Source organism: Mesocricetus auratus, unplaced genomic scaffold (genome assembly GCF_017639785.1).
Source record: "Mesocricetus auratus isolate SY011 unplaced genomic scaffold, BCM_Maur_2.0 Super-Scaffold_100019, whole genome shotgun sequence".
NCBI lineage: Eukaryota > Metazoa > Chordata > Mammalia > Rodentia > Cricetidae > Mesocricetus > Mesocricetus auratus.
The window spans coordinates 35517857-35540257 of NW_024429200.1; the positions used below are offsets into that span (position 1 = coordinate 35517857).

Sequence of the window (22401 nt, forward strand, 5' to 3'; positions counted from 1 at the left end):
TGAATATAAATGAGATTGTCATTTGCTTATGTTTAATTATGATTAAAACTAATGACTCCTTAAGTGTGACTATATAATCTAGCTTTGATCAAATCACCCATCATCACTGACAAGACAAATCTTATAATATGATATACTTATCCAGAATTCTGTTTGATTCAAGCAAGGAAACAAGTCTTACTTTGAATATTTTTTAAAGTACTCATATTGTTTTATACAATAGACCAGTACTGTTTCATCACCAGCAGACATACAGTTGAAGAGATGGTTACTGATAAGACATTTGCCTTAAATATAGAATTAAACCAGCAATAGATGAAGTGAAGAGTAAGAAGTTTTACTTTGGAAGCTTTATATTATTCATTAGGTGTGAGAAATATTAAAATATACAATATTTAAACAGAAAACCTATCATGAATTAGTGTCAGATCCATAAAGGATTTAGTAGTCATGAGTCATGAGAAGTGAAAGAATTTGTGTGATCAGAACATAAAGAGAAGTTTATTGAGTTCACTATCAAGGAGCATCAGGCAGAGCAGAAGTAGAAAAACGACATGTCATGCAACAGTGGACTATGGCTCCTTTTATAGGGGAACAACCTTGTTTGGGGTTCTGCTATGCATTAAATGACTATGTCATAGCATTTTTGAATGCTTGATATTTGACTGGTTAGGAACTGGGCTTAGGATATTTCTTTCACATGACAACATGGTCAATTTTGATTGATTGCTTCAAATGATAGGTTGAGGCCTTCCAGAGATTGTTTGCCATGCTGTAGTGCCCCCTACCCAAACTTGTTTATTCCTCCATGACAAAGCAGCAAGGCCAAATCTTACACATGAAGGCAAAGATCTCTTCTTCTAGTTCTCAAACTCAGTAGGGTAAAACCACTGTCCTCATCTACCCTTGCTAACTTGCTATGGGACATCAGGGAACAAAGAAGAGAAGTTGATTAAGAATAACTAGCATAAACACTTGGCAGCCTGTCCTAAAGGCTGTATGGGTCATGGTGTTTTCTGGAATCCATGTTGAAGCATCGTGATCTGGACCTGAAAAAGTTAGGTCCTGAAAAGCAATCTTGACTGGTAACTTACAAATGTGAAGGCACAATATGAAGACTAAACAAAGAAGAGTAGTTCCTGGACAGGGGTTATTCAGGAGTGCCAGCCCCATATTGTGGAAGTGTTTCTTTCTTTATTCTCCCCAATCTCTCATTCTCTCTCTCCCTCCTTCCCGACCTCCTATCTATCTCTATCTCTGTATCTCTGTTTAATCTATCTCAAATTCTATCTGTCCGGATTCAGTCTTTTTTACTATGTCCTGAACTGCCCCTGACTTGTTTGCATAGATACAGCGTATCTCCTATGGAACCCGATGGCACTTGCTAAGCCATGACCACGTTGGTTTGTGAGGCCTACAGACACTAATTGAGGAACTTGCTCCTGTAGGACCTCAAAAGTATTTGAGATGCAGTTACAACATAGCACTAGTGCAACAGAACGGGGATGATGGACCAGGATGCAAGATCAGCTGTCCCAGTACCAAGCCCCACCCCCTATTACCAACCTTACAAATAAAAGAATTAATTTAGTCACTTGTTTTGGCTAGCTGAGTAAAAGAGAAGAATTATGGCTGATTGGTTGGTAGGAACAACTTAGATGTCTGATGCAATATAAGTTGAGGTGCCAGTGTCAATTCATTTGACAAGAAGGCAAAATTACACATTATGCCATAGAAAATTTTAATAAAATATTCAGCATGGGGCAGGTGTTAAATTTGAGCAGAAAAAGTGGCTGTAGGGCCAACAGATTTTCCCAGGGTTTCAAAAGTATATGAAAGACATAATAATAAACTAGTGTTGCCCTGGTAAAGGGCTGCATAGGCTATGTCTGTGGGCCAGCTAATAGTGGGTTGTGTTTCCAAACAAAGGCATAATTGACTGAAATCGAAATGCACCCAGTATTACAGCTCATCAGTAGCATGCTTGGCAAGCAATTGTTCAAGGATTTGGAAGTTTATAGTCTTACCATTGTGCTGTGACCAGATAGAATTTCATTACAGATGGGAAGTTGTATTTCAGCTGTGCCTCCCCTTGAGGTAAGTAGGACACAATACTTTTAGGCTGTGCTGGATTAGACTGTTGGTTAATTTGTATATTCATGGGACCAGCATTTTAGAGTCAGAGTACATTACAGAGGGTGTTAGGGAGACTATCTAGAATTGAGAAATTTTCTCTGTCCTCTCCCTTAATTACACATTGGTCACTGAAGGTCAACCTTAACATAGGAAAGAATCAGGTCACAAATGGATATGTGGCTGTAAGCTGATGTTGGACAGTCATATTTTAGAAGTTATTAGATGGAATTACTAGGACCATTTGATCAGCATTAAAAAAATCTCCTTTTAGTAAGGGTATGAGTTTGTGTTGAGTCATATCCATTTAAATGGTGTAGCTGGGTGTTTCTATCATTGTCAGTTGTGAAGCAGGGACAGTACCCCCCTTGTTTAAGAAAAGCATTAGATTTTTTGCCTTTTTTTATTTTAGAAGCACTCTTATTTACATATCAAGGTCCCATTCTCACTCCCTCCCATCCTCCACAGACCCCCCAACGCATCCTCCCACCCACTCCCCAAGGATAGAGAGGCCCTCCATGGGGGACCATCAAAGTCTGTCAGATCATTTGGGGGGGGCCTAGGCCCTCTTTCATATGTCTGGTCTACAAAAGTCTCCCTCCATAGGGAATGGGCTCCCAAAGTCCATTTGTACTCTAGGGATAAACACTGGTTCCACTGTTAGAGGTCCCATAGATTTCCCTGGCCTTCTAGCTGGCACCCACATTCAGAGGGTTTGGTTCAATGCTGGTTCCCCAGGTTTACAACTAGGGTCTCTGTGCTCTCACTAGGTTAGGTCAACTGTTTCTGCGGGTTTCTCCAGCACAGTCTACTCACCCTTCCTCCCTCTCTGCAACTGGATTCCAGGAGTATGGCTTATTGTTTAGCTGTAGGTGCCTGTTTCTGTTTCGATAAGCTACAGGAATGGCAACCAGGGTAGTCATCAATCTCATTATAGGGGAAGGGCATCAAAGGCAACCTCTCCTCCACTGACTAGATTCTTAGCTGGGGTCATCCCTGTGGATCCCCTAACATTTCCCCTGTGCCAGACCTCTCTTCAAACCTATACTGGCTCCCTCTATCAAGGCGTCTCTTTTCTTGCCTTCCTCTATTTCTCCCTTGTCTCAGTCTTCCTGTTCTCCTCCCCCCTCCCATTCTCCCCCTCTCTCCTTCCCACCTCCCTTCTTCCCCCCTGCACCCCCCCGCTGGTGCTCCCAATTTGTTCAGGGGTTCTTGTCCCCCTCTCCTCCCTCCCCTTCTTCCTGGGACCATGCATTCTTCTCTTGGGATCCTCCTTGTTTCCTAGTTTCTCTGGTGGTATGGATTGTAGGCTTGCAGATTTTTTAGGTTTTTATGAGATACCTTGAGAAGCTTTGGGGAGTTGTAACACGTAGATAGAGTTAGCCCAAGGAGTAAAATGGTTGTTAAGGGTAACTTAGGAGCACAGGAAAGAAGTCGGACTATCAGCACTAGCAGAAAAAAATGATCACACAGGTATCAGGCATCAAGATCCATTTTTATTGTAGGGAGAGACATAATGCAATATTTTTACGGAAGTTCCAGAAACTGAATTACCTCATCCCAAGTGAAATCCATGAGATCACCCTGGAGAAAGAGATCAAGAATGAAATCTCTAAGTTGGGTACTGGTGATCTCTTGGGTGTTAGAAGGGAAATATGAGGGAAGATTTTGGAGAATAATATCAAAAAAGTGGAGGGCATGATGGATAGGGCTTGAAGTTGGATTCATGAGTATTCGTAACACGTGGAGTCTTCTTGAACAACAAATGCAGCCACAGGCAGGCTGTGCAGGCTGTTGAATCTTGCACCGGCAGAGAAGAGATGAATGCAGCAGGGGAAATCTCTTAATTGTCACTCAAGTGAATCGGAGAACTTGGTGGGTGTTGGTTCAGATGGTCTCAGGAGTGTCTAAAACTGTGGAAGAACATTGAGATATTACTCAATCCCCTAATCTCAGTTGTTAAGGACAGGTCTTCCTTTAGTGGGAGGGATCTGATTAAGGACTGCCCTAGGTCTCTGTATAATCTTGTTCCTTCAAGTATTGTCTTAGTTCTTTGCTGTCACTCTCAATTCACTACACAACATCACTTGTAACTATTATCTTGCTCACTGGGATGGCCCTCACTTTTGTCATTAATGGCATTGATAGTCCCGGAGCTGTCACACACAGCACAAGTGAATGCACTTCAGAGTTCAATAAAAAGTCCGTATCAAGAAATGTCCTTTCAGATAGGATCCTAAAAGGGCTGAGATGTGTTTATTTGGGGATGGATATATGGCCTGAGAAGTGCCACTGTGAAAACTGTTGTCCAGGATGATTGGGTCTCTTATATTGACTGGGTAAGGAACTCTTTCCTATTTGAAACTCTGGATATGAGGAACCTCTGTTTTTGCAGAACAGATGAAGCTGTGAAGGAGTACTCAGTTGAGAGTACAGTTCATAGACCATGAATCTTGGTCTGGGAGTTTTCACTGTGCTTTAGTCACACCACAGAAGAACATGAGGCATTTCATTTCAGGCATTGTAAGTGTCTGCAAGGGACTTGAGACAAGGGACCTCTTGGGTCTAAGACCAACAGTGAAAGGGTAAGAAAATTGGATACAAAGAATAGGTCTCCCGAGGAGAATCTCACCAATCTGGTGTTCTCAGATGAAGAAACTCGATCTCAGGAGGGCTGGCAAGAAGAGAAAAGAGAGGTGAGTAGAGAATATGGAAAAACATTCACTGTAACAGATACAAATCCACCAAGACAGCTTGCCACTGTCTGTCGGGTTATATCTGGGGAACTTAGATTGAAATGAGAAACAAGAACACCCCTTCCTCCCCCATGTTCTAAGTAGTTACACTACTATGACCTATATCTATCTCACCAAAGAATGATCATATTTTTGTCAGGAATTCTCAGTGTCCAGGAAAGGATAGTACTTCTACAAACAGGTCTATAATTGAAGGTATGCCTTAATGTTGGATTTATTTCATGGTCCCAAGAAAGACATTAAAAAAATGAAACGACATTGTTAACAATATGAGCCTAATTGCCAGTTATGTATAGCAGTACATTCAATAGTTTAAGATACATAATCATTTAATGTGCTTATAAAATACACATGATCAGAGGACAGATTATAGAATAAGTTAAATATTTTTAAAAGTTGAAATTTATTGCTCCCTTACTAAAATGAGTGAACTGCAAATGATCAAAATAATGTATCTAGAAAATTTCCCTATGTATCTAGACTTCATATCAAGTAACTCATGGACCAATGAAGAAATTATACACACACACACACACACACACAAATAGAAAAAAAATGAGCCAATAAAAATACAAGGCATCAATGTTTTGTAATGGAATTAAAGTAAAACAGAAATTTTAATTTTGAATGAAGTTAAAAATAGACAGTCTTACATAAAGACGGAGAACATTTTAAATCAAAGGTCTTTTCTTCATTAGAAACTAGAGAGGGTGGCCAATTATACTCAGAGCAATGGGGGAGAAAAGAAGAATAAATATGAAAACAGAAATCAATGCTTTAAAAATAGAGGACTCAAATGTGGCTCAGTCCTCAACACACATGAATAGCCTGCTTGAAGCCCTGGGTTGATGCACGGTACTGATAAATTAGAGGCAAAGCTGCACAAGTGTAATCCCAATCCTTGAAAGGTAGGGACTGAAGATGTTCCTAAAGGATATCTTTGACTACTACACAGCAAATTGGAAGCCAACTTGAACTTGCCCTCAAAAAACTGAAGTAAGAAAATTAAAAGCAATTTTCAGGGCAAATGTATCATTTAGCACACAGATCAGACTGTGCCTACACATGAGTGGTTGTTCCTTGAATGGTGATCTCACTCTGCTATCGATACAAATGAAGACATAATGAGTTGTGAGGATGGTCTGGTCAAATTGTGGTCCCATGTCAGTTGCTATCTTAAGCTGGTGGGCCTTGTAGCTTCGTGTTTTTCCTCTTACTGACTGCATAAGGGCAGCAGATTGCCACTTCCCTGATAGTTCTCTGACTAGGATTTGGGCCTTTGAGCTGATGAGCTTTAGATGGGCTTTTGGGCTTAAGCCAATGTAATAATGGGGTGCAACTCTTGGGCGAGAGAGAATGAGTTGTGCTTTGGCAAGGGCCTGGATCTTTAAGTGCCAGATGGCATCCTGTGGCAGGCTGAATTGCAAGCCAGACTCAAGAATCTTGACCACTCAGCACATACTCTGCATAATGCTTGCAATCTTGACTATGACAGATTTTACCCCCAGTGGCTAGGCTAGGCTTTAGGTTATTCTTAAAGTAGCCCATAGTTAGGTGAATCTGACCAAATCATATGTACATTTAAGAGTAGACAATGCCTCCTGCTGAGCAGAGAAGAGGTCCGACTTCCCCAGACAGGCTCTGATATGGCACTGCTAGCCTGGTGACTGGTGGGGAGTGTGTGAAAACGAATAAAACCAGCCTCTAATTGCTGAGAGCAGCCCACATTGACAGCCAACAAGGAAATGAGGAACTCAGTACTCCAAATATAAGAGACTAAATTCTGCCAAAACCCTGAGTGATTCAAAGACTGATTTTTCTCTGAGTCTCTAGCCAAAAATGTAAACTCACTGAAACTGGATTTTCAGACCCCGGAACCCAAGAATTCAGCCATGTCATAATAAATTTAGATTGCACAAAACTATGAAATACTTGCTGATGAACTAAATTGGCGAAATTTTGTGAATATTCCTATAGAAAACTAATATACAGCCCTAAAATATTAAATACTCATCTTCAGAAAAAAAGGCAAAGAGAAGAGTTCATTGCCAATAAATAGCAGAATGTTGCACCATGATTAAGAGCAGTTCTACTTGCATATGCTAAGTTTGCATTAGCAAATGAAAAACCAGTGCAATTTTTCATGTTAACAGACTAAAGGAAGTCTCAATGCTGAGAAGTAAAAGTAGACACAAATTCCCACCCTCTACCAAGAAGCTACTTTCAACTGATTGCTGCTGGGAAAGGAAAAAATCAGTTTTCTCCAATGAGGTGTCCCTGGGTATATCAACCATATCCCAGAGCGGGCCCCATGCCCAGAAAAAGTTGGCTAACACAAAACGTACTCCATATTTGTGTGTGTGTGTGTGTGTGTGTGTGTGTGTGTGTGAGCATGCACGCACATGTGCTTCATTTTGGTGGTGTACATCTTGCTGGGTTATTTTGCTTCTCTGTTTTATTTTTGACAAAGAGAAACATGGCATTGCATGAGTATGGAGATGAGCAGGATAGGGGAGGAGTTGAATGAGTAAAATAGAAATGATCAAAATGCACTGAAAAAATTAAACAAAGAAGAAAGGCTATCAGATCATATCAATTAAAGTTTAAAATAACAAAACTTAACATTTACTCGTTATCCTATCACAAATCTGTGGAAGAACAAAAATAGAAGATATTTCATATTGTGATAAAAAGGCATATACACAAACCAAAAGTCAATGTCATGCTTAATAATAAATACTGAATATTAGCCCACTACAGTGGGGAACGAGACAAATCCCAGGTCTGACTAACTATAATGAACCATTTTGTGACAGGTTATATGCACTGAAATGGGCAAAAAAATAGATGAAAGGACTATAGCTAGCAAACAGAAGACTATTCCTATCTATAGCTGTAGACATCATTGTTTATACAGAAAACCCAAAAGAATTTAATCTAAATGTAATTGGAACTAGAAACCAAGTTTAACACAGTATAGAATGTAAGTGAACATGCAGAAATTAATTGTTTTTTGATTCACAGCAATGAACTGGAAAATGGACTTTGGTAAATAACTTCTTATAAAGCAATAGAGAATATTTTAAATATTCTTAGAGAATATTCTAACCTATGTGTGAGATTCATATTCATAAAACTTTAGAGAACTTGAGAGAAAGATACCTGAGTAAGTGGAAGGACCTCAATTAAAGACTTTTAAGAAAGTAGGTCTGATTCTTTCAAGTAGTCTATACCATCAAATCAATCCAGACCAAAATTCCAGCAGTTTCTTTCCTACAAACTAACAAACTGATTGTAGTGTTTTTTTAAACAAAAGAATATATCTATGATAATTTTGAAGTAGGAAAAATAGGTTTGGAAACATATCACCCTTTTTATTTTTTCAGACAGACACAGATAAATAACAGCACCAACTGGAACAATCATACGCATAGACACAGATCAAAACAGAAGAATACAGTTTAGAAGTTAGCACACACATGTATATAGTCAACTGATTTCTGACATAAATGCCAAGAGAAATCAATGAAGAAAACACTTTCAAAAAATTATGATGTATGTATGGGAAAACACTCAACTTCTAACTCACAGTATCTTTGAGAATGTAATTCAAAGTTTGTTCACTGATTGACCTAAGTTTAAACACTAGAAGTAAATCCTGTTATAAAGAAACATAAGAGATAAGTTCCATGAACTACAAATAAAGTTTAATACAATAAATATGAAAAACACCAATCATAAAGAAAAATGGTTAGTTTTCACAAAAGTGGCTAACTTCTGTTCCTAAAAGACACCACAATTTAAAAAAAACAAGCTACATTAAATTAGAAAAATATTCTTAGTACGTGTGTTGACCATGAACTTGAACACAGAATCGTCCTATGGCTCACTAATAAGCAGGCAAATGGCTCAATTTGAAATTGAGCAAAATAATTTAATTGATTATTTACATAAAATGTCAAATTACCTAAGAGACCCTGTGCAATGCCAAACACCACTGTTCATAAGAAAAATATAAATTCAAACTAGAGTGAAATATGTCTACTCATTAACAGAATAAATGAAATGGGGAGAGCTGGGGCTAAAGAAGTTTCTAAGTCATGATTTTGTTGATTATTACAAAAATTATTGCACTGTTAAAAAACTCATCAAATTCTGCTATGAAATGGCACATTTTCTTTTTGGAATAACAATGTTATAAATAAAAATAAAATATAAATAATAATTAGGTATTACACATGATATAATAATGTAATAAATATATTTAATGCATAACCTTTAATTTAAAAGGCCTAACTGAATCATTTAGTAAGAAGAAAAGTACTGAAGCACATGTTTGATGGTATTAACTTTATTTACTAAAATGATCAAAAGTAGAAATAAGCATACTAAGGAAGTGAAAGAGAGAAAATTGTCTATGATACAATTCAATTATATGCCCAAGTATATGTGTGTATGCTTATACCTTTTCCAGAGGAGAAAGAATATGACTGAAATGTATTATTTAAAAAATAATTGAGAATTTCAATGAAATTTAAGTTGTGAGTATTAAGGATTGATGAGGTTTCCAGAAATCTTAACTTTCTGATTTAAATATATTAATATTGTGATACATTATTTAATGCTAAATAAATAATATGCTTTTTTCTGGGAGGAGGATAAACTGTAAGTACATTCATGCTAACAAATAGCAAACATAAAAGAGTAAAGACAAAGTGTGTGTGATATCAGGGTAGAGGCTCAAAGTTAAACAATCAAGGATTCAAAATTAACAAAGAATATAAACAGCATTTTTCAGAAAAGAAAAATCGAATAGAAAACAAGCACAGGAAGCATTCTGGTCATTGTATAAGAACAGCAACATGTGGAAGAAAACAAAAACTTGCATGGAAAGATATACCCTGAATTCTAGAGAATGACTAAAAATAAATAGTGATAAGAATTCAGTTAAGTAATTTCCATTAGTTGTTGCTTTCTAAAAGTAGAAAGAACCAAAGAGTGTAACAAAATTATGATCTACAAAACTTAGAGAAGAGTAGATGAAGATGACAGGAAGGCAGGTACATTGGTAGGTGGGTGAGTAGGCAAATGGATGCAGAGAGAGAGAGAGAGAGAGAGAGAGAGAGAGAGAGAGAGAGAGAGAGAGAGAGAGAGAGAGAGAGAGAGAGATCAAATTTCTCATAATGTGAGCCTAAAGCACAAAAATGTACTTCTTATACTTTGCTAATAGTAGTTGTTTTTTAAATAGAAAGATATCTAAAATCACCTGGTAATATTGAGCACTAAAGCTTCCTTTGTGTTATTGACTGAGAGAAATCTATTAATATGATGTCAAAGTTCTGTCCTATATAATTAGTCTGATCATAATTTTATGAAGAATAGATTTTTAAGGTTAAATCCATATCTAAGAATTGATCAAACTAAGACATAGTTGAACCTGTCACGCCAACTGTCCTAAAGATCAATACTGATCACTCCATCACTGGCATATATAGACTGTGAAGGTGAAAGAAATTATTAGCTTAACTCAATTTCACAGCCATCCTAGAAAGAACCCATGGAGTTTCAATAGCCTTGCAAGATGTCTGAGGGATTAAATTAATTTATCATGGAGCCCTACCTTTCAACTGTACTTCCTGCAAAGATTCTACTTTTCATTCGGCTCTTTTGAGGCTCATAAATAATGTTATTTCCTAACGTTTCCTTTATTTATTTTCAAAAAGCAAAACTATAGGAGGACCTATGAGGAGTTAACAGCAAGAATGCAAAAATTCAGAGAAGGAAAATTGGTGGTCTCAAACAGTCACATGAGAAGAAAAATATAACAGGGAAATTGTATGACAAAAAAATCATAGTCTCATATATTATGCATCCACTGACACTTGAAAGCTTTTATAATGAATAGATTCCTTAAACAAACACTTTGTGGCAAATTTTGGTTTATTTATATATGATTACAGTTAATTATTATAATTTGAATGAATCAGAAGTTTAACTGTTAAATGATTGTAGGAGGTACTGTACTTGTGTGGGCATTGAAAACACATAGACAAAAATGTGATTTGGGTTTATTATTTTTTCTAACCCAGTTCCCACACTGTCACATGGAACCCTAGAATGCAACAATTGGTCATCAACCAAGAAGAGTGAAATGATATACTCCACATATTTAAGAAAGCAGAATTCTGAATAGCCTCTGACATTCTGTTTTTAAGTAGTGCCCTTTGGCTCATGCTGCTATAAAGAGAAGCAAACAGCCTCAAAGCTGTGAAGGAAAGGTGCTCTTTCAAAATAGGTTTTTCCAATTTAGACAGAAATTGTAAAGCATCCTTTTAGAATAGTGTCTAAGCCAGGGGAACATCAGTGTGAGAGAGGTAATCTATTGATACCCAAAATGGAAGAGATTCTGATCATGTTACTCAAACATACTACCCGCTGGTGGATATGAAGTATTGCTTACACAGAGAAGGACACAGAGGAGAAATGGGAAATCCATAACCTGCTTAAAGCACAACCATGTTAAATGGTTGAGTGAAGATGAGTAGACTTGAGAGTAAACTGGATACAGTCTATGCCTTCAAGGACTTTCCTAACAAAGTTCTGAGTTTGATATCTTTTTTTTTTTTTGACTTGGTTGTATTTATTTGTTGAGACAAGTTCTTTTCATTCTGCAGTCTAACTTTGAAATCAAGATCCTTCTGCTTCAGTATTCCAACTTCTGGAAGTATAGCTATGTACCACCACACCCAACTTTCTAGGTTATTCATTCATATACTGATGGCAATGCTTCTCAAAAGATATTATTTTATACCCCATCCACTCTAAGCAACTCTTAGAAACTTGCGTCTCCATTCTCTACATATTTTCAGAAAAAGACAATATCATTAATGGTTAGCCCAAGTATTACACTCACAATGGCTGACTGTAGAAAGAAAAGGAAAAAATCCCTGTAGTATGGAGAGCAAAGCTAAAAGTCTTCTATAACGTAGCAAAGGTAGACTAGAAGACACTTTCTAACTCGAAGAGACAAAAATATAGCTCCTTATAAGTAAGTGAATTTATGAATGTTATAGTTAGCACTCTTAATAATCTGCATGGTGTGTTCATAAGTATACACTTAGTGAGGAAATGTGCAATAATGAAGGACCACATCTTCCTGATGCTCTCTGGTGAGAAAATGCAATCCTGGTGACTTCTGCTGCTTCCTTCTCTGTTTTCAAGATCTGAAAATACTGTCTCCTATTCACCATCTAACGGTAGGATTAGAAACAGCTGAGAATGACTGCTAACCTAGAGAAGAAGGTTGACTTTTTTAGGTGTTAGCAAAAAGAAGCAGTGATACTGAAGATGTTACTGATGATCAAAACCAGAAGATGAACGCATGATAAGTAAAATGAATGTGAACCCAGCTTTGCATTCATCACCCTGTAGACCAGTGAAGAATACAAACCTCAAGTAGGCTTCTTGAATATTCTACAGAGTATTTTTCATGTACTTAACAAAGAGTATGATGATTTCAGATACTTTGATGGATTTATCCACCTCACCATTTACAATGTGAGGTGTTCTGAAGTACCAAATTTATTTGGAAAAATATGTTTCCCATCCAAGTACTAAGTCAGCCTTTTTCAATGGGGTGACACTTGGTTATCAACCACACTGCTGAGCAGTTTCATGACCGGGAATAATCAGGCAACACAACCAGGGCTCCCTGTTGTTGCTTAAAAGAGAGAGATAACATGAAGCTGGGTGGGTAGAGAAGTGGGAGAAGATCTGTGAGGAATTGAAGAGGGGAATGGATGTGCTCAAAATGTAGCATATGGATTCCACAAAGAATAGACAAAAAAAAAACATTTCTTAAGGCTTGTTGAAATCCTGTTAAATGCTAGGATCTGTGTCATCACCATGAACACAGAAATAAAAACATATGCCCTGATAAATATAGTGATAGGTAACAGTAGAATGATTACAATTATATAGCTACCGTTTAGTCAGCTTTCTGTTGCTATGGCCAAACACGTGAAATAATCAATTTAAAGGGGAGAGATTTGTGTTGGCTCATACATTCAGATATTTCAATCCAGTAACTGCCCTCATTACCCAGGCTCTGTGATGAGAAAGTACAAGTTTGCAAATACATAAGAAACAGGAGGGAGGTGATCCCAGTATCTTCTCAACAGTATGCTCCTGATAATTTTCTCCTTCCTTCTTCTGATGGCAGGATGGGGGCGGGGTGAGGGGCATGGGAGGTCAGGAGGGAGAGGGAACTGAGATTGGTACATAATAAGATTGTCTTTAATTTAAATAAAAAGATACTCACAGTACACAGAGTCCACTGGAACAACTCCTAGAAGAGAAAAGGTACTGATGTAAGAACCTGTGGTTCATAGAATCCAATGGGAAGAAAATAAACCAAAGTTTTTCCTATACCTCTGTTCCTTTACTGGTGAATCTTAGGCTGCCTCATCTAATACCAATAGATTATCATTATCCTATCATGGATTTTACTTCCTATTTCTCAGGTGATAACCACAACACACACACACACACACTTTTTGTCTCTGCCTGCACATGACCTTCAGAAGAAATGAGGCCTAGAATTCTTCTTACCTGTCCACAGACACATCTACTTTCTACAGCAAGGGCCCATCATTGATATTGATTGAGGCAAAGTTAACATGGAAAGTAAGACTCTCAACATTGCACTTGAAAAAGACTAGACAATACTAAAAACCAAAACCAAAATCTTTCTCCATTATTTACAACCAGTACAATGGGGTTGTCTGTTTTTCTCATCATGTTGCATGTATAAAAATGCGTTGTTTTAGCTTCTGAAGATTCCATTCTTTCCCATCACTAATGATGGGGAAAATGCTTCCAATGAATCAGAAAGGAGAGCACTTCCAAGTTTTCGGTGATCATTATTGACTCCATTACATGCTTTATGAAATGGAAGTGGCTAAAATTAGTGCCTTCTTTAATTAAAATGAAAGTGATTAGATTCTGTCCCAGTTCCCCCTTTAAAATTAGAAATATCAAAGAGAAAAAATATCAGTTTTCTAAAGCATTGCCCTACAATTCTGTATGTTCTCAGAGAGATTTGAAATTTCTCAGTCACCATGTTTCAGAGAAGTCTTGGCTTTTGATTAAGAAAACTAACCGGGCAGCAATACATACAAGAAACTGTAATTAGAAATGCTGTCAAACCACAGTACTGTGTTAGCATTGGGATGTTATGTGCATAGAAAGATGTTATCTTCATCTATATTCTCACAAAATTACCACCCCAATACAGAAAAATACAATAAGTTTCTCTAATATAAGAAATGGGACGGTGGTGGCACACGCCTTTAATCCCAGCACTCGGGAGGCAGAGCCAGGCGGATCTCTGTGAGTTCGAGGCCGAGCTGGACCGAGAGCCTCCAGAACAATACAGAGAAACCCTGTCTTGTAAAAACCAAAAAAAAAAAAAAAAAAAAAAAGAAAAGAAATGGGAGTATGAGCCAAGACCTGGGAATTTAAGACTGATTTTCCTATAATAAAAGCAGAACTGATTTCTTTGGAAGGAACAATGAGGCCAGGATCAGTTGTAAGTGCCTATTTCATGACTTGCCTCAAAGTTTAAAGAATTTTTCTAACCAATGCTGACTCCTGAAAAAAACCTTCCTCCATCAAATATTCCTCATATTGTCATTTCACCTGTCAATGCTATTAATCTCATTTATAAAAATATTCAATCCTAATTTGCTTCATAGGTCATAAATTAATGTTTCATTTGCTGATGAGCCTGTCTTTTCTTTTTTTTCCTGTAAACCATCCCAAAAGTAGAACTGTTTCGATATAATCTGCTTTTTCTAAATTTTCTAAATTTCTAATTTGCATTGCTAAATTTTTTCCATAGCTTTCATGAAAATCCTTTCATTGTTTGAGTTCTTTTTCAAATAGTTTGTAGTAGGAGTGAAAGGGTAATACTGTAAATATATAATAACACAACTTGGGCTCCACCCTGTTACAAAGGAAACTGTGACTGAGAAAAACGACAAGTATTGTACCTGAATCTGTGCCTACTAAAGAACCATATACCTTGAAGTTGGGCACCACAGAACTTGGGAATAATGAGGAAGGTATATGGTTCTTTAAAACATCTTTGCCTGCTATGGTGTTCCTAATACCCCAGAGGATAAGGCAAGGTGCCAGTTTACAGTCAGCCTAGGTTACATAGCAAGATCCTGTTTCAAAAAAAGGAAACAAACAAATACTTTACCAAAGCTAAAATATGTGGGCTGATGGTAATGGAAGTCACCAACTTCCTTTTCTTCTCCTACCAAGAAAACAGTTAAAGGAGTATTAGGATACTGATACCTGGTGCTAAGAACATAGAAAATGATGTATAATTGCCATGAAAAAATAGGAGCCATTTCTTTTTCTTTATGTTTGCATTAAAAGATTTTGTTTTGGAAGCGATGAATATATCACTGAATTCATGTCCCATATTAGTAATCACTTCTCTGTCAGAGAGCATGATTTATATAGAAATGAGCTTCATATGAAAACTGATGTGGGTTTACTGCTTGAAATAGATAATTTGGAGTCATCTCCAACTATGCAAAGGAGCCGGCAGGATGAAAGGGGCTCGTTAATGCCCACTGACGGTGCATGTGGTGTTTATTAATTGTGAAAGACTGTTACTGCTCTGAAGTGGAGGAAAAAGCACAGTGACCACGGAGAAATGAGATGTATTTGGAAGTTGTTTCAGAAATGAAAATGCACTAAACATTTATGTACCCACAATAAGTAAAAAAAGAATTCTAAATAGCTTTTAAGTTTTTAAAATATGTGATGAAAGCTGGTATTCTTTACTCTGCTCATTGAGTCATTCTTAGCTCGATATGATGTTCATCTGAACTTGAACAGCGTGTCTTTTAAGAAGTTCGTATCAGAAGCAATCTGTAGGTTGTATTCTTCAATTTCAAAATTTAGATACCGGATTCAAATAAGAAGAAAAGCCAGGAAAGAGGACTCTTCTCCAAAGGGGAATTCTATTTTTAAAAAAAAGGAAAATTCTTTTTCTTCTAGGATAACTCACTAAGCCGGGTAAAACCAGCACCTATGTCAGGCACACAGACATGTATTAGTGCATGTCTGTAAGCCATACCAAAAGGTTGGTTTCAGAAGACCAACATGTCACAATATTATGTGTCTTTATTATGTATTTGGATTCACCACACAGTTTTCCTTTATGCCTCCTGAGATGTAGTTATGAATTAAATGCAGAAGGACTGAATAAGTAATTATCTCTGTGCCTGGGATAGGGCCTTGAGGGAGAACACAGGGACATCTTTAAAATTGTGAGATGCCAGTGGGAACCTGACATTGTGACAGTGTTATTCACCTAGTGATATCAATATCGGTATCATCTAGGATAGGTGTCAGTGTGGATTGTTGACAGGGACGAGTACACAAAAAGTCCCATAGTGGATAAGCCAATCAGGACATAATATCTTTACACTGAAATGCGGAATGCTTTCTTACTGACTAAATTAATTAGCATTTATTTCATTTGAATTTGCATTTTGTTTTGTGTGTGTTTTTCTATATTTGTTCTGCTATCTTCTTTTGCCATCAATTCCCAAATACTCTCCCTTGTTTTGTAATGATATACATATGTATATATTCTTTTTAATTACAAATTTAAATTGACTAGTCCCTGAAAGCAGGTGGAAGAAAAATATGAAGTAGACAACATTATCCCTTCCTTACTAAAGAAAATGCAACAAAACACAATGAGGAGGAGATTCTTCCTCACTGAAAACATTTTTCTTGGCAAAACATTATGTATAAGGTCAGTGCAAGGATTTATTGGCATGCCTTAGTTGATGTGATCCATTACCTAGAATTATGCATTATCTGTCTCCAGATTATATTCTAGTAAAAGGGGAAATAGAAGGATCACTTTTTAAGGTCTCATTATTTTATTCAAGCTTTGGAAGTGTTCATGAATATCGAAGACAGAATTTAGATTCCCCAAAGTTTTAATGCACCCATATGAAATGAAGAAGAATCTCTTCTCTGCTAGTGGGTTTAATGTGGGAAGAAGAAAGACCAAAATACAAAGAAAGAAATTTCAATAACACAAGCTGCATGACCTTAGTACAGAACACATCTGCTTATTCTTAAGAAGCACATTTTGATACGCCCTAAAAAATTACATGCAACAAAACACATATACAAGCTAGGATCATCTTGCCACAGCCCTATTTTCTTTTTGACATAATGGGAAGATGTATAAAAAGGTGTATGTGTGTGTATGAATACATATACAAATATGTAAAATGAATATACCTTTATTCCTAAGTAAAAAACAATGACATATGCTGATGCTGTTTTTGTCTTTGTACAGACTAAGATAAAAATATGACTTATTTCAGATTTAAAATTTTATATTTAATAAGACCAATTTTGCTATAACACATTTTACCTATTTATTTGACAGTTGACATATTTATATCATTTCATGCCCCCATGTGTATCCTGCATTGGAGTGAAAGCTACTTAAAGTTATAAAAAGAAAACTCCGTAGGTTTGTATGTATAAGTAATGTGGCTAAGAAAAACAGTTTATCACAAACTGGGCTTTAAATATCTGTGAGATTGGAATACGCATCAAGAGCACATGCTGCTCCAGGATAGGATCCGAGTTCTGACCCCAGAAACCACACTGGGTGATTCACAACCACCAACTTCAGGGGACTCTGATATGGTCTTTGGGCCTCGGTAGCATCTGCTTGTAGTGCATACCCTTACACAGACACCCATAAGTAAAAATCAATAAATTTTATAAGTATCTGTTGAATGAATAAACATCCTCTGTAGGAAAGGAAATCTAGCCATGTGAAACTGTGATGTGTCTGGAAAACTATACAGAACTTATTCTTGAGCCTCCAACCATGGAGCCAGAAAAGCTTGTGGAGGTTAAATTACTAGTGGGAATCAAAGGCTGATATTTTCCAGAAGACTCAGCAAATCCTCAATGGAGAAGAGGGTGGGGGGAAAGAGACAATGAGGACAAAGCTGAGACACCTGGGACATGAACATTGATAAATATCATGCATTTACTAGTGTGATTTATTTCACTGGTTTTTTTCCTTATTTTTTTCAAGTATCCTTGAGAAATTTTTACATTAGGAAAGGTTTCAGTAGTAAAAGAATAATGTATTCTAATAAGTATTTTTCATGTATTCCATAAATATTTATTCAGCATCTATTATATTCTAATATTGGGGTTTTCTTTCATAACCCAGGAGCAGGGTTAAGGGAGGTAAAGAGCCAGGACATAGCATGAGCCTTGCTCAGGGGACTGACTCAGATTTGTCCCCGAGGAAAGCCTTTTGTAGCACAGATATTGACATCAGGGACATGACAGATACCCTTAGGTTTCGAAAGCTTTGTAAGGAAAGGCGGGGACAGTTTTTCTCATTGCTGTGATTAAGCACCTGGCAAAGGGCAACTGGAGGAAGCAAGGCTTCCTTTGTGCTTACAGATTGGGAAGGTACAGTCCATCTCCCTGGGGAATGCATGACAGTGAGCGTGGACAGTTGCTTTCACATCTGGTTATTCAGTCTGGGATCCTTGCTCCTGAGATTGTACCACCCACCTCAGGGAGGGTTTGTCTTATCCACTTAACCCTTTCTGGAAACATCTTCACATACGTGCCCAAAAGTGTAGCTTACTAATGCTTAAGGATTTATTTATGTAGTTAAAATTAACCATCACAACAGCACAACTAGAAATGTGATTGAGTGACAACGTGTGTGTATGTGTGTGTGTGTGTTTGTGTGTGTGTGTGTGTGTGTTTCAGTGTCTGTCTCCCTGTCTCTTTCTCTCTTTCTCTTTCTCACTCATTCTCATTTTTTTCATATTATTCCTTTCTATATTATTCCTCCAACATCACTATTGCTCCTTAGCTATTAATTTCAGTCTGGATCTCAATTTTAGAATGTGCTTATTTAAAAAACATCTTCTTAGCTTGTAAACTATTTACACAAGGCGAGCAGCATTTAGAGTGTAAATTACTCCTTTTTAATTTGCTGATCTCGATCATTTCGAGGGATATTTGGAGATCAGTTACATGGGTATTCTAACGCTCTTCTCTTATGTTTATGCTGACATCTGAAACCACAAAATTTAGAGTACATAAAACGCTGCTCACAGTAGTTAATTATCACTATAGGAAAAAAAAACCAAACTCTCCAAGCATCTTTGAAACCCTGTGACACTGAGATTTGATGAGTCAAGGCTAACTGAATAGCTTGCTTCTATCCTGTGTGTTAACATGCAGTAACATGCGGCTCTCCATGTGTTTGTGGTCAGTTGGCAGGCTGGCAAGGGTCTGTCCTGTCCTGGATGGTTTCACTCACACAGATGTAGCAGGCTGGAGCAGTCAGCCGAGGCATTAAACCAAGACCCATCCGTGTGCTCATTGCACTACAACCTGAATCACATATTTGGATGCTCAACGGGACAAAGTAAGTCATGAAGACAACACACAACTCAATACGGAAAGAGACAAAGAGGGCACAGGTGGTTAAGGTCATAGCTCTTTGGTGCCATTAATGTAAAATGATGTCCCTTTGTGAATGTAAAATGATGTCCCTTTGTGATTAAAATGATCTTTTGTTTTGTTGTTGTTAAATGACTGTAAAGAATCTAAAGTAGTTCAGTGACTCTTAGCCAAAGACACATAAGCACACAATACAATCACCCTGGTGAAGCTCTCATGGAAAGAGAAGAAAACTAAAGGAAAAACACTTGAATTATAATTCTACTGTAAGGAAATAATGATATATTTTTGAGTGAACAAGCCTATACTTAAGGCAGTTATTTTGCCCTGTTCTGTAGAAATAGGAACTTCCTTGATGATTATAGGAGTTCATTGCACTAATTGGCCCGTAGTATCTCCCATTTCAGTGTATATCACTGATAGGTGATTATAATTTGACAGAAAGAAGAATTGTCAAGGTAGAAAAGAGACAATGTGGAAAATGCTTGACTTGCAGTGGCCCTGGTATTAATGAATGTTTTATCTTACCTGCTGAAGCTCCTAGAGAGGTTATTAAACTAATGGGAAAGTATGGTGTTCAAAGTGTGTCCACAAAATTTTGATGGCACTTCTCTCACATGGTAAAGTTCTACTTCCCTATCTCGAGAATGATCTGGATATAGTGACTCACTTCTGAGCTGTAGTACACAGCAAGAGTGAAGGATTGTCAGGACATATGAGGCATCTTGTCTTAAACTTTGGCATTTCTCCTTGGGCTACACACTCCAGCTGACAGCATCAGGTTGCTCCAAAGGGTTCAGTCAACAAATATCAACTGATTGTCATGAAGTCCAGCCCTCCATCCAGGCAAAGTTCCCAGAGACTGTGGTGCTAACTTAAGAAGAACCTTATGAAAAGCTGAGAGCCACAGCTATCCAGTCTTGCCATTCCAGCAATGGTCTCTTAGAAACTGGGTGAGGAAATAAACACATTTGTTTGAAGTGTCTGTGCCCTATGATCACTTGTAAACTAATAATATACAATGACTATAGAGAATAACTGCTAGTATCATTAATCCCAAATGCACAAAATAGTGATTGGGGGTGGAAAAAAGCACCCTTAATAGTTCAGGTACAAATTGCTAATGTTGCTAACATCTTTCCCTAAGAGCAGGTCCACTTATCACAAACATAAGCTTTCACTCCACAACAGTAAGGGTAGAAGGGTAGACTGGAGCTGAAGCTCAGTGGTGGGGTACATGCACCTGGCACGTCTGAAACCCTAAACTTAATTCCTAACACCACGTGAATACCAAAGAGAGAACAGGAACTTTTCTGTGATGTTCATCCTTCTATTAGAACTTTGCCTGGGGTTCTGGATCAAAATTGCTCAACAAGAAGAAAGTATCACTTTTGCTACAAGTGTGCTTTGGCTTCAATGCATGTCTATGTAAGAGAGAGAATGTGTGTGCATGTGTGTATACACAAATATGTGGGTGTAGGTTTGTTCATTTATCCCTTGACATGTGCAAGTTCCAGGACTCCCCGCAAATATCAAAATTGGAGGATCTTCAAATCCCTTGCATAAGATGGCAGCATTTTCATACAACATATGCATTATCCTCCTGTACCATGAAGTTATTTTATGTTACTTATAATACTTTACACAACATTAATTAAACATAAAAAGTTGTTATTCTGAATTACTTAAGAAAAACAACATGAAAAACATCTGTGCACATTCGGACTAACGCTATTTTCTTTTCAAATAGTTTAAATTCAAGTTTTGAGTGAGTACCTACTGAAAGAACCACAGCTATGGAGGGATTACCACATGTATGTGTCATACACAGAGAGACACACAGAAGCACATCACCACCAACAACAACAACAACAACAACATACCTTCCAGAAAGGCTGAAACATTATTGAAATGACAGCTGGTTCTAAGCATCTTCTGATTTTATTACTGTTAATATGAAAATATTATCTAAAATGTTAGGAATGAATGTTTCCTTGAATTAATTTGTGGATCTAAGAAATGGATGCAATGCCAATACCCTTAAACACCTGATTATCAAATTGTCAGTCAAGCTAATGCCCTCTAAAATGTGAAGCCATGCAAGACTATTCCAAGAAAAATCAGGCTGTAATAGCATTAAGAATTCTTTGGGTTCAAAGTAAAGCAGATTGGAATAGCAATTAAGCATCCTTTGTTCCAGTTTTGTAGGTTTGTACCCCCCTTCCTTTATTGGAGAAGGCAGTTTTGCCAGAATATGAACAGTAGAGTTGGATCACAGCTGATAAACTGTGAAATAATTTAACCACTTGGAAAATGAAGAATAAAAAAAATCAGCATAGTTATCAATCTTGTGACAGCTTAGTGAAGTCTAGTGTGTTGTGTGTGTGAAAATTACTTTAGAAAGCAAAACTGTAGCCAGTTTAATGTAGTGATTATTACACAGCAAAATCAAGAAATGATTGTCTGGTCTATGCCAAATTCATTATATGATATAATTTAATTTTCATTATAAATACTTGTTTTAGGAGGTATTCAAAATTGTTACTGTTAGCTAATATTTTTAAATCGTTAATACTATTTCTATTTTTACTTATAAGGAAACAGGCTTACAGAACTTGAGTGTTATTAGTCCTGATTACATGGGAATGTTCACTTTTAACTACCTCACCACAGTACCGCTCACAATAGAGATCACTGAAAATACTGAATTACTATTAAAAACCACTACTAGATTCTTATGAAGGATTATGAGATTTCCCTCATAGAAATTCTCAAGCTGTAATGATTTCAAAGGAGAAACTCAGAATGCTGTTTATTTTACTTGTATTTTCTGAGCTATTAGCCTGATAATACTCATCATTTATTCTTTGTTTCCCTTCCCTCTCTCCTCCCCACACACAATTTCTAGTCTTGTCTTTGTTCCAAATCCAGGGGTGTAGAAGACATTCTTTGT

General features: G+C 37.1%; 1 long non-coding RNA gene across 1 annotated transcript in view; it reads right to left on the reverse strand.

The window, feature by feature from the left end:
• Positions 1-3632: 3632 nt before the first annotated feature.
• The window catches only part of LOC106022224, a 33927-nt gene continuing 15158 nt past the window's right edge, over positions 3633-22401 (reverse strand). Inside the window, exons 2-4 of the long non-coding RNA XR_001197250.3 lie at positions 13210-13236; positions 4766-4807; positions 3633-4046 (exon numbers count right to left, since the gene is read on the reverse strand). This is a non-coding gene — a long non-coding RNA (uncharacterized LOC106022224). The remainder of the gene's footprint in view (positions 4047-4765; positions 4808-13209; positions 13237-22401) is intronic.